General features: G+C 44.2%; 1 pseudogene; it reads left to right on the top strand.

Moving 5' to 3' along the window:
* Window positions 1–7155: 7155 nt before the first annotated feature.
* Window positions 7156–14446, top strand: part of LOC142442395 (renin receptor pseudogene) — a 189027-nt pseudogene continuing 181736 nt past the window's right edge.

Here is a 14446-nt window from a genome sequence, read left to right as displayed (position 1 = left end):
CCTTCTTCAGAACTCAATGCCACTCTCCCTGTCCTCGGTACCCCACCCACGGCATACCGTGGACGGCACCTGCATGTGCAGGGGAAACTTCCCTGGCAAACATAAGCAGTTTGCACTTGACTTCTACCCTAAACATTGGCAGTCTGAACTCACTTAGTAGTGCAGCTGAAGAAAGGTCTGGCGATCTGCTTCCAAAGAGGTCTCAGGCAAAACCATCCAAACCAAAAATCCCTGTGGAGCAGTTCTCCTCTGCAACACGTGGGTCCTCCGTGAGTGGGAATCGGCTCGACAGCGGTGAAATTGGTGTTGGTTGGGAAGAATGGGAGAGGCTGTTCACTGTGTGGAAGTTTCTGTCCTTTCTCGGAAATCTCTGGGATTAATGAAAACAAGTAAAAACAGCTGCCACTGGCTCTATTTCCACCCGTGGCAAGCTCACGTGTGCGTAACATAATCGGGCGTCAAAGGATTTTCATGCCCAATTTTAGGAATGGAGAATAGTCAACAGGCCTTTATTCCAAGGCTCCTCTGGGTGGACTTAAACCTCTAACCTTGCAATTAAGCAGTTGAGCTCATTAATTGTGTGCACCAGCCAGGGACCCCAACCCGAGATCCAGACCCAACCTAGCCACTGCTATATTGCGAGATCAGGCGGAAAACATGCATGGTCTACTTTTGCATCTATAATATAAAGCAATTCCAAGACTTCCTCCCAGTGCTCAGTATCTTGGGCCAAGATGCTCCATCCAAGGACGAATGACTGCTTCATCAGTCTCCTTGCCCCGTGGAGATTCACGAATGCATAAGAGGAGCTCCTGGCAGGCTTTAAACTCCTAAGGATCAAATGAGGGGTCTTCCTTCTCTTTTATTCCTCATGTTTTTGTTAGCTCCCCTTGAGAGAGGATCTGATTTCAACAGGGACCAGAGGTAAAATGACGAATTCACCTAAATTTCCTGTTTGTTTCTTTCTTTTGTTTTATTTTTGCTACCTTTTTTTTGCTTATAATATAAACCTCTTTCAGAAGCAAAATTAATTAGAAAGGGGGCATGATTTTGGAGGGCCCACAAAGAGTTCCGTGCCTGCGTCATATGTGCATCCACTCTAGGATCCGTGATTTCCCAGAAGGTGGGAAGGTCGTGGGAGAAGTGATAGTTCAGCATGTGAACATTGGCCGTGAATGCAGTGTCTGTTCACATATGGGTATGGCTCATCCACAAGCACGAACGTACATTTCCTCCCGATGTACAATCTCAGGAAAACATCACCGAGAAAAAATGTCAGACATACATAGCATAGCAATCAAGGGCTAATGAAGATCCAGGTATTAAATCAATTAAGAAGTATCAAAAGCTACCTAATCATCAAGGAACAAAATTGGCACCACAGTATGCAGTGAGTATGGGAAAGCCTAATTTACTAAACATACCCTGCAGTCACATAATTGCATGTAATTTTACCAGCATAATTAACTAATTTAATTACCACTTCTCAAGTGCATCAATTATTGACATTACAGAGTTTTCAGACAGCAGAATTACTGTGTGGCACATCCAGAGAATGCAAAAATGCTCTATTCGCCTGTTTTCCCAGTCACAGTCAACTAGGAAGAAGAACGTTGAGTTGGAGGGGGAAGGAGTCACAGGGCGAAAAAAACTCAGTTGGTGGGCAGGTTTGGAGGGGTGGAGCCCCCACAAACACACCGGGCCCGTAGTCAAGGAGGGGAGAAAGCCCCCAAGCCACAGCCCTTGAATGCAGCTCCCGAGCAGGGTGCAAAGAAAGCAGGCAGAGCCCTGCCAGAGGAAGACCGAGGAGGGCTCTGCTTTCCTGAACAAACCCTGCAGGAGCCACGCAAACCACTTGTAAGACAAGGAAGTGGGAACGGACCGACACTTGCTTGGAAGAGGAAGGGGCTTCCATTTGATACCGTCTTGCATAAGCACATAATGTTTCCTTAAACATTTCATCCGAGTGCTCTCTGGGCAGATTGCTGAGCCGTCCAGGCAGAGGGAGTCATCCTCGGTGACTTCCAGATGGGTCCTAGCTTTGGGGTTGCTTTAAAAAACTAAACAAAGCCACACACACACACACACACACACACACACACACACACACGAAAACCATCAAAGCAAAAACAAATAGGCAAGCAAGCATCAAGCAAGATGGTTCTCGTGCGTGAGCTCAGGTGACTGGAAATCTTGAGAGCGCTGGGCTGGTTTTCTTATTGTTTTCACTTCGCCCTCTTAGACTTGACCTCTGCACAGCTGCTTCATGGCGTCCATAGGTGGCTGAAGTGTGAAATAGTGCTTACATTTGGGGGGTGGGGCTGAGGGAGGGTTTAATGAGATAACTTAATCTGGAGTAAGGGATGTGAGACTAACACATCTTTCTTACTTTGGAGACCTTGGACATCAACATTGTTTTCAGATTTAAATTGGGATTTGCAGTCCTGTATTTATGCTGCAAATAAGAAAGGGGGTCTTCATGGCATCCGCCGGTAGGGACTCACTTTCATTGTCACTGTAAAATGGCTCAGTCACGGAGTTCCAAAATGAATTCAGAAAAAAAAACAACAGAAGTCTTCTTTCATGGGCTTTTTAAAACAGGAGATTGCATTTTAAAAATCTGGAAAGATATTGGAAAGGAATAAAAAGTGACTCCACAGAATGAAGTAAAGCTGCCCCCAGTGGCTTCCTGAGGCTGTAAATCTTTACAGGAGCAGAAAACCTCATCTCTCTCTCCTGCAAGAGGTCGGTGATTTCAAGCTGCTGACAAGCTGACATCCCAGATCGTCACCCACGACACCGTCAGGGTTTCCTGTTCAAAAAGATAGTTTCTGTGAAGCAGGTGTACTCCCTTCATAGCAAACATTGGTAGAGGCAGGCGTTCTAGGCCTGGAATTATTACCCCATCTTGGCTGTGTCATTTAGTAGGACAACATTACCAAGTTTTCTTTGGGCTCTCAACCTTCCTCTTACCCTTCCGTAATTCTCCGTTGTCCTCCTACTGCCTCTCAAGGTCTCAGTTGTTCCTTCTGTCATCAGCTGCCCTCTACATGCATATTTTAGCTCAAGTTTAAATCAATGTACCACCTTCTCAAACCAGTTGCCCTCAGATCTGCTCCCAGTAATGGTGGCTCCTTGTCGGGCAGGGTAGAATCGTGCTCCGTGGCATTTCCAATGGCTGACTTTTTGGGGAAAGATCTCCAGTCCTTTCTTCTGAGGCACCATTAGATAGACTTGAACCTCTAACCTTTTAGTTAGCAGCCAAGCAGGGAACCATTGGACCACCCACGGGTTTCCATTATCTTCTCTAAGAGTATTTAATACAGGCTTTCTGTAGGTTTTGGTATTCAGAGTCCCGGGTCTCATTAACATACTTCCTCTCTAGTATTTGTAAGCAAGTAGGAAAGAACTCCGAGGGTGCTTGAAGTGGGAACGAACCCTACAGGCTTCGTGGGTTACAGTTTGCGGTGCTAGGAGCAACGTCAGCGGTTTGAGCCTGTTAGCTGCCCCAAAGGAGAAAGATGAGGCTTTTTGCTCCTGTAAAGAGTTTCAGCCTGGGAAACCCACAGAGGCAGTTCCACTCCACCACGGGGTCCCTGTGAGTCAGAAGCAACGCCATGGCAGGGGGATTTTTGGTGAGTACTGTCATTCATTATTTACAGATCTCATAACCTGTAAATTCACCTATTCCTTAAAATTTACTTAGCCCCCAAATTAACACTCACAACACTCCCTCTGTCATTTGCTGATTTAATTTTTATTTGCTTGTTGGTTTACCCAGAGAATGGAATACCAGCTGAGGTGAACAAAGCCAGGCTCCGTCTTCCATGAACAAGCGTCTTTTTCAGGATTACTTGTGTCATACCGTTTCTGCATTTGGAATTCTTCTTGTGGGTGGGTTTTGTTCCTTGATGTGTCTCCAGACTTAGAGTGCTGTCTAATGTTCCTGAGTGCACGAAGGTTGTGATGTACACTTGACCCAAAAGTGCATGGGAGACTCAGTCACACTACCATTGAGCTCACAGCGACTCCAACTCACAACGACCTATGGAGCCAGTAGAACTGCCTGCCATGGCTTTCCATGATGGTTTGGGACTGCTGACCTTGCAGTTAGCTGTCCAAAGAACAACCTCTATGACTGACTCAGGCATGACGTATGGTGCTGTTGGTCCCCAGTATGGTGTTGATGATAATGCAGCATATATTAAATATGGAAAACCAAGATACATATATGCATCCTTGCATCACACTCATTCATAATCATTCATACTCACTCATACTCATTTCATCATGCTCATACTGAGCAAATGATTTGAGTAGCGATCCTTATATGAAGACAACCTCAGCAGCTTGAGGGATGATTCATTAATGACTCAGGACATGCAGACGGCACCACCTTGCTTTCTGAGAGTAGAGAGGCATGAAGGAAGATGGAAATGAACTTGAAGCTCTTACTCGTGAAGAGCAAAGCCTGCATCCCTGGGGGTTGATGAGAAGTTAATGTAAAGGAAACAAGAAGTCTCGACAGGGGACCAACAGAGAGTCACACAGTAACAGGGAAGAGATTGCGCTGGTGGAGGAGTTCATTTTGCCCAAATTCACAAACAGAAGCAGCAGTGGCGCTATCCAATGACACATGACGTCGAGCCAAGCTGCTTCACAGGCAACGTATTTCAAAGTGTGAAGGAATGAAGGTATCACTTTGAGGGCAAAGCTGTACCTGAACCAGGCCAGGGCATCTTCAATTGCATCCTTCCTATGGAAAAGCTGTACAATGAATCAGGAATATAGAGAAAAATGAATGCACTTGAATTATGGTACTGGAGAAGACTACGGAAATCACTATGGACTGCCAGAAGTACAGACGCATCTGTCTTGGAGGAAGAAGTACCTCCTCCTGGAATTCCCCATTTGAAGCAAGGATGACAAGACTTTACCTAAAGTATTTGGGGTTTGTTGTCAGGAGAAACTAGAGCCTGGAGATGACATCAGGCTTGATAAGGTTGAGGGTCGGTAGAAGAGAAAAAGTCCTTCCAGACTGATTGACCCAGTGGCTGCACAATGGCCTTAAACATAGCAATAAGGGTGAGTATGACACGGGACTGGGCGATGCTTCATTCGGTTGTGCACAGGGTAACTATAAGTCAGAGCCAGCTCGCCAGACTCTTACAACAACACAACCTGGTGTTTGGGGACAGAAACACACATTAAAAAAAGGTTCTGTACAGATCAGTTGAACCTAACCCTGTATTCCCCTGGGAGTAATGGTCAGTATTAGCCAACACGGTGTTTGTAGAAACTTTACAGTGCGTAACTACTGCAAATAACACAAATTGGGCTCCAGTCGCCCTCTTCCTCGCCTGCAAACAGTTGTTTCTAGTTTCCACATGCACCTCTCTGAACTGAATCCACTGAAATCTTATCATAATCTCATTCTTTATTAAATCAATTAGTACTGCCAAAAGAGAGGCAATAAAATATATAATGTTCTGTGTAAGAAAGAGCCTTTCCATTTTCAGAATGCTTGCCTCTGTCTAATGTAACAATTAAGCCTAACTTTTCCATAGGCCATTCACTCAAACTATGGTAGTGACTCTTCACTGCCTGCTGTCTTTACCAGGCTGCATGTTAATTTCTGTGTCATGGATCTACGTGGGTCATGGTTCAGGCAAACTAAGTGTAGGAAGGAAAAGGAGGTCAGCTCAACCAACTGGTGCTGAAATAATTCAATTAGACTAGAACCAGCCCCTTGTCATCATCAAGGGGAAAATACAGAAACCAGGGCCATATGGAAAGATACAACAGGTCCTATGGGAAGGCCAGACACCTACCAGCCATATTTGCTTCTAATGGTCCTCATAATCTGAGCAGACATTTAGACAATTCCCTAGCGAGGATTGGTACAAGAATGGCTGAGTGCGCTCTCAGAGCTCAGAGGGAAAGGGCCCTCTCAGGAAGGGTGTTCAGGGACCTCTTCCTGGAGGATGTGGCATTTTAAATAAATGCAAAAGGAAGAATGGTACTTAAAAGACAGGCGCAAAAGAAGAACATAGAACAAGCCCGAAAGGATGGGGATGGACAGCATGTGGGGAGAAAGGTAGTACTGGTGTAGTCTGAAACACTCTGGCCATAGGACACCAGGAAGGCAGGGAAGGAAGGCAAACCTAAGTAGGGGAGTGAGGCTGCAGGACTCTAGCTCCGGCTCAGCTGCTCATGAGGCATGAGACACAGAAGAGGCACTTGAAGCTCCCCAGGTGTCAAAGGAGCAGAGGTCCTTGGGCGATATCTGTGGTCTTTCCTGAGGTCTCTGGCTGGTACAAATGGCCAATGCACTCGGCTGGTAACTGAAAGATTGAAGGCTGAAATCCACTCAGAGAAGCTTTGTAAAGAAAGCCTGGCAACGTACTTCCAGACACTCTGCCAGTGTAGACCCCGACAGAACACAATTCTGAGAACACTACCCCTGAGGTTGCCATAAATCTGAATTCACTGATAACAACAGGACTGGTTAAGAGTCCTTCCCAAGTCTACAAAAATTCTACGAGTTGAATTTGAGATTTTCTCTATTACATGCATCTATCTTTTTAGTCTTTGACACCCCTTGCTGGTTTTCTCCACATCTTGTACAATTATAATCCATTTGTAATTTATTTAATATTTGATATCTGACTCAACATATCTAGTTATATATTGTATGTAATTGTAAATATCTAATTCTATATGTAGTTGTAAATTTGAATATCCAGTTGTAATATATATTCTCTACTAAATCAATTCATTTTATCACATTGAGGCCTATACTATAGATCTCCTCCGTTGTCTATTTGCATGTGAAAGCTGGATAATGAATGAGGAAGGCCAGAGAAGAATTGGTGCCTCCGAACTACAGTGTGGAGAAGAGTATTAGGTGTACCTGGAACACTCTGGTGCTGGCAAAGTGTATTAGGTGTACCGGGAACCCTATGGTGCTGGTGAAGAGTATTAGGTGTACTGGGAACACTATGGTTCTGGCGAAGTGTATTAGTTGTACCATGATCATTATGGTATTGTGAAGAGTATTAGGTGTACCAGGAACACTGTGGTGCTGGTGAAGAGTATTAGGTGTGCCGGGAACACTATGGTGCTGTGAAGAGTATTAGGTGTACCAGGAACACTATGGTGCTGGTGAAGAGTATTAGGTGTACCAAGAACACTATGGTGCTGGTGAAGAGTATTAGGTATACCGGAAACCCTATGGTGCTAGTGAAGAGTATTAGGTGTACCGGAAACACCATGGTGCTGGTGAAGAGTATTAGGTATACTAGGAACACTATGGTGCTGGTGAAGAGTACTAGGTGTGCCGGGATCACTGTGGTGCTGGTGAAGATTATTAGGTGTAACAGGAGCACCATGGTGCTGGTGAAGAGTATTAGGTGTACCAGGAACACCGTGGTGCTGGTGAAGTGTATCAGGTGTAGCAGGAGCACCATGGTGCTGGTGAAGTGTATCAGGTGTAGCAGGAGCACCATGGTGCTGGTGAAGTGTATTAGGTGTACTGGGAGCACCATGGTGCTGGTGAAGTGTATTAGGTGTACCAGGAACACCGTGGTGCTGGTGAAGTGTATCAGGTATACTGGGAGCACTATGGAGCTGGTGAAGAGTATTAGGTGTATCGGGAACACCATGGTGCTGGTGAAGTGTATCAGGTGTACCAGAAGCACCATGGTGCTGGTAAAGTATAGGAGATATGCAGGCGCTCCCAGAAATGCAATCAAAACTGTCTTGGAAGAAGTAAAGCCAGAATGCGCCTGAGGAGTGGGGATGGCTAGACCTCCTCTTTGGACATGCAATCAAGATGAATCAGTCCTTAGAGAAGAGCAGTATCCTTGGTGAAGAGAAAGACCCTCAAGGAGATGGATTGACACAGTTACTGTAATAACGGGTTCAACGGGCTTTGAGGGGGAATATTGAATATACCTTGGAGTGTCAAAAACAAACACATCTGTCTTGGAAGAAGCACAACAGACTGCTTCTCAGAAGCAAGGATGACAAGTCTTCATCTCGCATGCTTTGGATGTGTTATCAGGAAGGACAAGGTCCTGAAGGACATCGTGGCTGGTCAAGCAGAGGGTAAACCGACACCGTGACCACAGCAATAAACTCGGTGATTCTGAGTAAAGCACAGCACTTGGCAAGGTTTTGTTCTGTTGAACATGGGGTCGCCATGAGTCAGAACCGACCCAACAGCACCTAGGACCAATGACAACAGAGAAGATACATAAATAACACATGAATTGAGGATGCCTGTAGCTGGTTTTTGTTCAACTCTTTCCCCTCTTTCTACCCCTCCCTTTCAAGCAAATAATCTGTCTTTCCAGGATGGTTTTCATATTCTGAAACTGTAGTTTCATGGTTTATATTTTGCATGAGTTTCTACTCTGCACATTTTACTGATTCCTCAGCTAGATCATGGTTAAACTGAGGGGGAAAAAATTCATCATGTGTCTCTCTATTCTGGGAAAATGTCTATCATCTTAATATTAACTTTAATGCCTTAGCAATCTTTTAGAAATATTGCCACTATCCCTAATATGGTTATTAAAATTATTAGGTGTGTGTATGTACATGTATGTGTACCAGATATGAGGGAACATCCCCCAAATGGGCTTTTTTTTTCGAAGCAATGTACTTAATTTTTTTTTAACAAAGCAACCTTATCACCTTCAAAGTACTCTACATTGCACTTAATAAATTTGTCAAATCTGCTACTCCAGTCTCAGAAACATTTTTCAAACTCCTGAATGGATGGCTCCCTTGCTTCTTTCTTTGCCTCCTCTAGGTTGCCAAATGGCTACCTTTTCATGTCGCTCTTCATTTGCAGAAAAAAAGAGAAGCCACATGGAGGGAGCTCAGGTGAGTCAGATGAGTAGGGCAGGAGTGGCATTTTTTTTTTTTTGGCCCAAAAACTGGTGCACTGAGATGGCTGCGTGAGCAGGTGCATACCGCCTGCCACAATCAGGCCTTTTATTGTCACACACTGTTGCACAATCTTCTCAGAACCTCTAAATAGAAAGCTTGATTAACAATCTGGCCTGGTGGAATGAACTGCAAATGTCCACATTTCAAAAAACAAGTCCTCATTTCATCGATTCGGGAATAGACAGACGTTCAGGATGAGGCTTGTCACCAAATAACATTTTACCTTTTTTAAAATAAAAAACACTAGGACTCTTCTGTTTTTCCCATAACCGCCCTTGTAAGTTGTGTTCAACATCACAACAGTTTCTATGGCTTTTTTCCCAAGCAGGAAACAAAGTTTCACAGCTGCCGGCCACATGCTGTTATCTCACATCAGCCATCACAAACAAAACAAAACAAAACAAAAAAACGAGAATCAAGGGAAACTGCTTTTACAAAAAAAAAAATTCACTGTGACCAGAAAGAACCTTCCCAGGAGCTGCCGCTGGATGCACAAACTCAGCGCATTGTTATATGCTCACGTACCTTGAGAAATGTGCACTATGAAAGCTCTGCCCAGTGTAGCTTTTCACTTTTTTTGTTTGTTTTGTGGGGTACCCCTCATATATCAGGGCCAAAGGTTAGAATATCTTCTGAATTAACAGATCTATGAAATCAAACACCTCACCCCTAGTATCAAGTATTTTCAGATTCGGTGTCTCTGCTACTGATCTGGGGGGGAAAAGACTTGCACTAACAAACCTTCACTTGACCTAGACATGATACCTAGGATGTCGTTTTTCTACAAATCTGTGGCTCGTTGGGAATTTTCTACCCGTGTCTCATTTAGCTTCTTTCTGTTTCCAAGCATCTGAAATCTTTAATTGTATAGACATGAACATTTCTTTTCTTTTTTCCAGTCTGCCTGCAGTATTCTGAAGGTTCGGTATCAAGGACCTGTGTACAGTGTGTATAGATGGAGACGGGGCCCGGGCTTTCCTGGCTCTGCCCCACCCCAAGGCACCTATAACTTCCCACTCAAAGCTCCCCGGTGCACACGAAATAGCTGGAGGCCCAGGTCTCACAGCAGGGACGCCCGTGGTTCAGTCAGTGCCTTAGAGCTGGACGACATGAACATTTCTTATGCCCGTCATCATCAACTTCTTGCCTGCCTGTTTTTTTTTTTTTAACAAATAAATCCATTTGGAAGGGATAAATGACAGAGCATTGAAATCAACAGTTCTTTGGTTCTTTAGGAAAGGGAGAAGAGGAACAAGCCCTCTAGGTTTGGAAAAACAAGATTAACAACAACCAACTTCCCATCCTGTGAATTGAAAATTCCATCCCTTATTGTTTTTTCCTCTACTTGAGTTTTTGGGCCATTAATGTGATGGATCTTCTAAGAGAGGAATCTTATGTCATTGTAGCAACTTCTCATTCTATCACAAATGAATCTAGGAGAAGCTCAAGAGTTAATTTTAATAAGACTAAATCAGCCTGTCTTGACAATAGAGGGGAAGGAAGGGGGACAGGTAGATGACTGTATGTTTTGACACCAGGCCATTAACATGCAAATCACATGCAAAATCATATGCTAACCAGTTTGAGTCTTTGTTAGGTGGTTGGACACTTCTCCCCCAAATGGACTACAGCCCTGACTCAATTCTATACAGAAAGCACTTAGCAAGGCATCAGACAGACAGAAGAAAAAGATAAAAATGCTTTTGTTTTGACCCCGTTGCAAGAGCAGGATTCCTTTGCACTTGCCTTGATCGCCTGCTCAATGGAATGGAGCATCAGCATTGAAGCATGCAGCCTGTGCCCACGATCCCCCCTCCCACACACACACACAGACAGCACAGAACAGGAGTGAGAGCGCAGGGCGGCCAACACAGACAGCGTCCTTCACATCACCCACGGACCACTGCCGAGCTCCCAGGGACAAGCAGCATTAATTATAGACTAATGATGCCATTTGCATGCACATTTTTAAAAACAGTAGTGAGCGGAGCCCTAATAATGGAGGATGAGTGAGATGAGGCCACATTAAAATGCTCTATTGAGTCTCTTATCTCATTTTTAAAAAAGACCTTTGTCACCTTGGTGCTCATCGGTACACATTAATATTGGGTAACCATGCGGTATGGAGCATTAGGCTGGGTCTTTATAGATTCAGACACTTCATCAACCTGCTTTGGAAGTGTGTCTCCCCCCCCCCCCGCCCCTGCCTCGCCACAACACCTTGTGATCATAAACATGAGACCCTGGCAGGGGCCAAGATGAAATGTAAGCACTTCTGATGAAGTGGGGTGGGGGGACGGGGAGGGGGGTGGAAAGGGTCGACACAATGAAATGTGTGCACAGCTTGATGTAGGTGGAGAGATAAGGATTCTATGGAGGAAATAAATTTGAAAGCAAGCATCATTTTGTATGTAGGGTGAGATTATGTTCTAATAAAATCAAATATCAATTTAGAGGGTCTAGACAAGTATAATGCGGGAGGAAAAGAGGAAGGGAAATTGGCCTATAAAAGTGGCATGCTTTCTATTCACCAAGCCTACGTGTGCCCAGGTATGAGGATAGGTGTAGAGACCATCATCTTGCACAAGAGGCGATCCATCTGATCAAGAACAAAGGCTTGTAGCTTAGTGGGGGTAGGGGTGGTGTTCAGAGGCTAGAGAAGCCCTCAGGTGGACTTTACTTTCACAGGATTTCTCTAGCCATTGTTGGAAGAGTTTGTTGCCAACAGTTGCCATTAAATTCACTTCAAATCATGGCCAGCCCACCTGGGCTAGAGTAGAACCATGCTCACTAGGACTTACAGTGACTGATTTTAAAAATTAGATGGCCAGACGTTTCTTCCAGTGCCTCTGAGTAAACTCAAATCTCCTCTTGGTTCAGCCATTGCTCTAACCTTTTGCATATCTAGGGACATGGTGGCCAGCAGAAAGTCAGTGCTGAATTTATTGTGTCCCGGAATTGAAAATGGCCAGGCCGATGAACAGCTCACGGGGAGTTGTGTAACGTTTCATCCCTTTAGAAACTTATTTTGTGTGACACGCTAGGCTCACGCACTGTCCATACTTTAGATTTTTATACGGAAGCATTTGAAACGAAGTTCTAGGGGTTGGTTCTTAGCCTATTTGAGTACCAAAGGTTACTCTGACTTCTTCGTTTCCATAACTTCTTGGTCAACAACAACAACTCACTGCCATCAAGTCAATTCTGACTCATGGAGACCCTAACGCAGAATGGCTTCTGTGAGTTTCTAAGACTGCAAATCTTCCTCCCGAGGAGCAGCTGGTGATTTTGAACTGCTGATCTTGTGGTTAGGAACTCTACTCATAGGCCATCGTGGCACAAGGGCTCCTCACTTCTTGGTCGTATATTAATTTTGTTTCTCCCAGGAAATAAAATTTTAAAAATTTTAGCAAAAATGTTTAATAAAGGATGGAGCACCACCCTGTTCTGCTCAAACAAAATGCTAATGTCTCTATGTCTCTGGGTGGTAGAAGTTGTTTATTCACATGATGGCTACCTTACAGGTTGGAGGTTTGAGTCCATCCAGAGGTGCTTCTGAAGAACATTCTGGCTGTCTGCTCCTGGAAAACAGGCCAGTCAAACCCATGCAACCTAATTTCCCTCTTGCACACGTGGCCTCTCCAGAAGTTGGCATCTCTTCAACAGTAAGTGTGTTGCTTTTTTTGTTTAAATATTAGTAAAACTGGGGACTAAACCATCACAGCAGAAATATTTGTTAGTAATACTTTCTCTTTTTTAATGTTTAAATTAATTTTAACTGCATTGCTTTTTTGTTTAAATATTAGGAAAACTGGGACTAAACCATCACAGCAGAAATATTTGTTAGTAATACTTTCTCTTTTTTTAATGTTTAAATTAATTTTTCCCATAATTGAATTAGGGCTCTTACAGCTCTTATCACAATCCATACATCCATCCAGTGTGTCAAACACATTTGCACATATGCCGGGATCATCATCTTTTTTTTAAACAATTTATTTTATTGGGTGCTCATGCAACTCTTATAACAATCCAGACATCCATCCATTGTGTCGAGCACATATGTACATGTTTTGCCCTCATCGTTCTCACAGTATTGGCTTTCTACTTGAGCCCTTGATAAGAGCTCCTCATTTTCCCCTTCTTTCCCCACCGCCCCACCCTCATGAATCCTTGATAATTTATAAATTATTATTCTTTTTCATGTCTTACACTGTCCAATGTCTCCCTTCATCCACTTTTCTGTTGTCCGTCCCTCAGGGATAGGCTTAACCATCATCATTTTGAAAGCATTTTCTTCCCACTTGAGCCCCTGATATCAGCTCCTCATTTCTTCCCCTCCCTAGTTTTGACCAAACCCCAACTCAAACTCACTGTGATAACCTGAATAGACTAGGAAAAAAACATCCAGTCCCCATACCAGCTACTTGGATGACTGCCCCTCCCGACAGAAGAATTTACTGTAGAGTACAGCACTGACGCTACAGCTAGGGGAGAGGGGCATGTCTGATCAGAGCACATGGATGCAAATGAAAGGGGAGGAAGAGAGAGCAGAGCACATCCTGGCCCACCAGGCCTGGAGGGCAAAATCTCCACTCTGAACAGCCAATGCACAGAGTGGACCATATAGCTGATCCCACTATGAGACGCACTGTCCCTTGCTGGCCCAGGGCCCTAAGGGGAACAACACTGGAGACTCAGTGTTGGGACTGGCCCAGACTGACCCCATGACACCAAGGCAAGAGGAACAACCATGGGAGCAGAGCAGGGAGCCCCCGAAGGAGTACAGAGGACAGACTCTGGGGTCAGACCGTGGCACCCCATTGGACCTGACTGAAGGAAACGCTCAGAGATCAAAAATCAGACCTTGATCTATTTACAGGCTGTTCTTTCTTTTTAAAATAATTTTATTTTAATTAATTTATTCTTTTATGGATAATTGGTTTCCTTTTTTGTTGTCATCGCTGTGTTCTCATTCATCGCCTATCTTGATGTGGCTTGATTTTCAGTGCATATTATTATCTCTACAGATCTATCTAGATAAAATAGGCTGGATAATAAGTCTGGAGGAGAAAACAACGGGACTGATGTTCCGGGGTTACACAGGAGAAGGGGAGATGGGGGTAAAGAGGTAGTGCTGACTAACCCAGGTACTGGGGAGCAACAAGTGATCCAAAATCAGTGGCAAGGAAGGTGCGAGAGGCCTGGTAGGGAGTCAGCAAGGGCAGTGTAACCGAGAGAAATTACTGGGGCCAAGAGGAAAGTAAAATGAAATAGAGGAAAGAACTACGTGACAAAGGATTTTTATAGAGGTCTAAATACTGGGAAATAGATCTATGTGCATATATTTATTGTTTTAGTATTAAGGCATCAGATGGACATTGGGCCTCCACTCAAGTACTTACTCAATGCAAGAACACGTTGTTCTATTAAATTGGCATTCCATGATGCACACCTTCCTGACATGATTGCTGAAGAAAAATGTTTG

This window comes from Tenrec ecaudatus, chromosome 1 (assembly GCF_050624435.1).
Source record: "Tenrec ecaudatus isolate mTenEca1 chromosome 1, mTenEca1.hap1, whole genome shotgun sequence".
NCBI lineage: Eukaryota > Metazoa > Chordata > Mammalia > Afrosoricida > Tenrecidae > Tenrec > Tenrec ecaudatus.
This window is presented reverse-complemented; position numbering and strand designations above follow the sequence as displayed.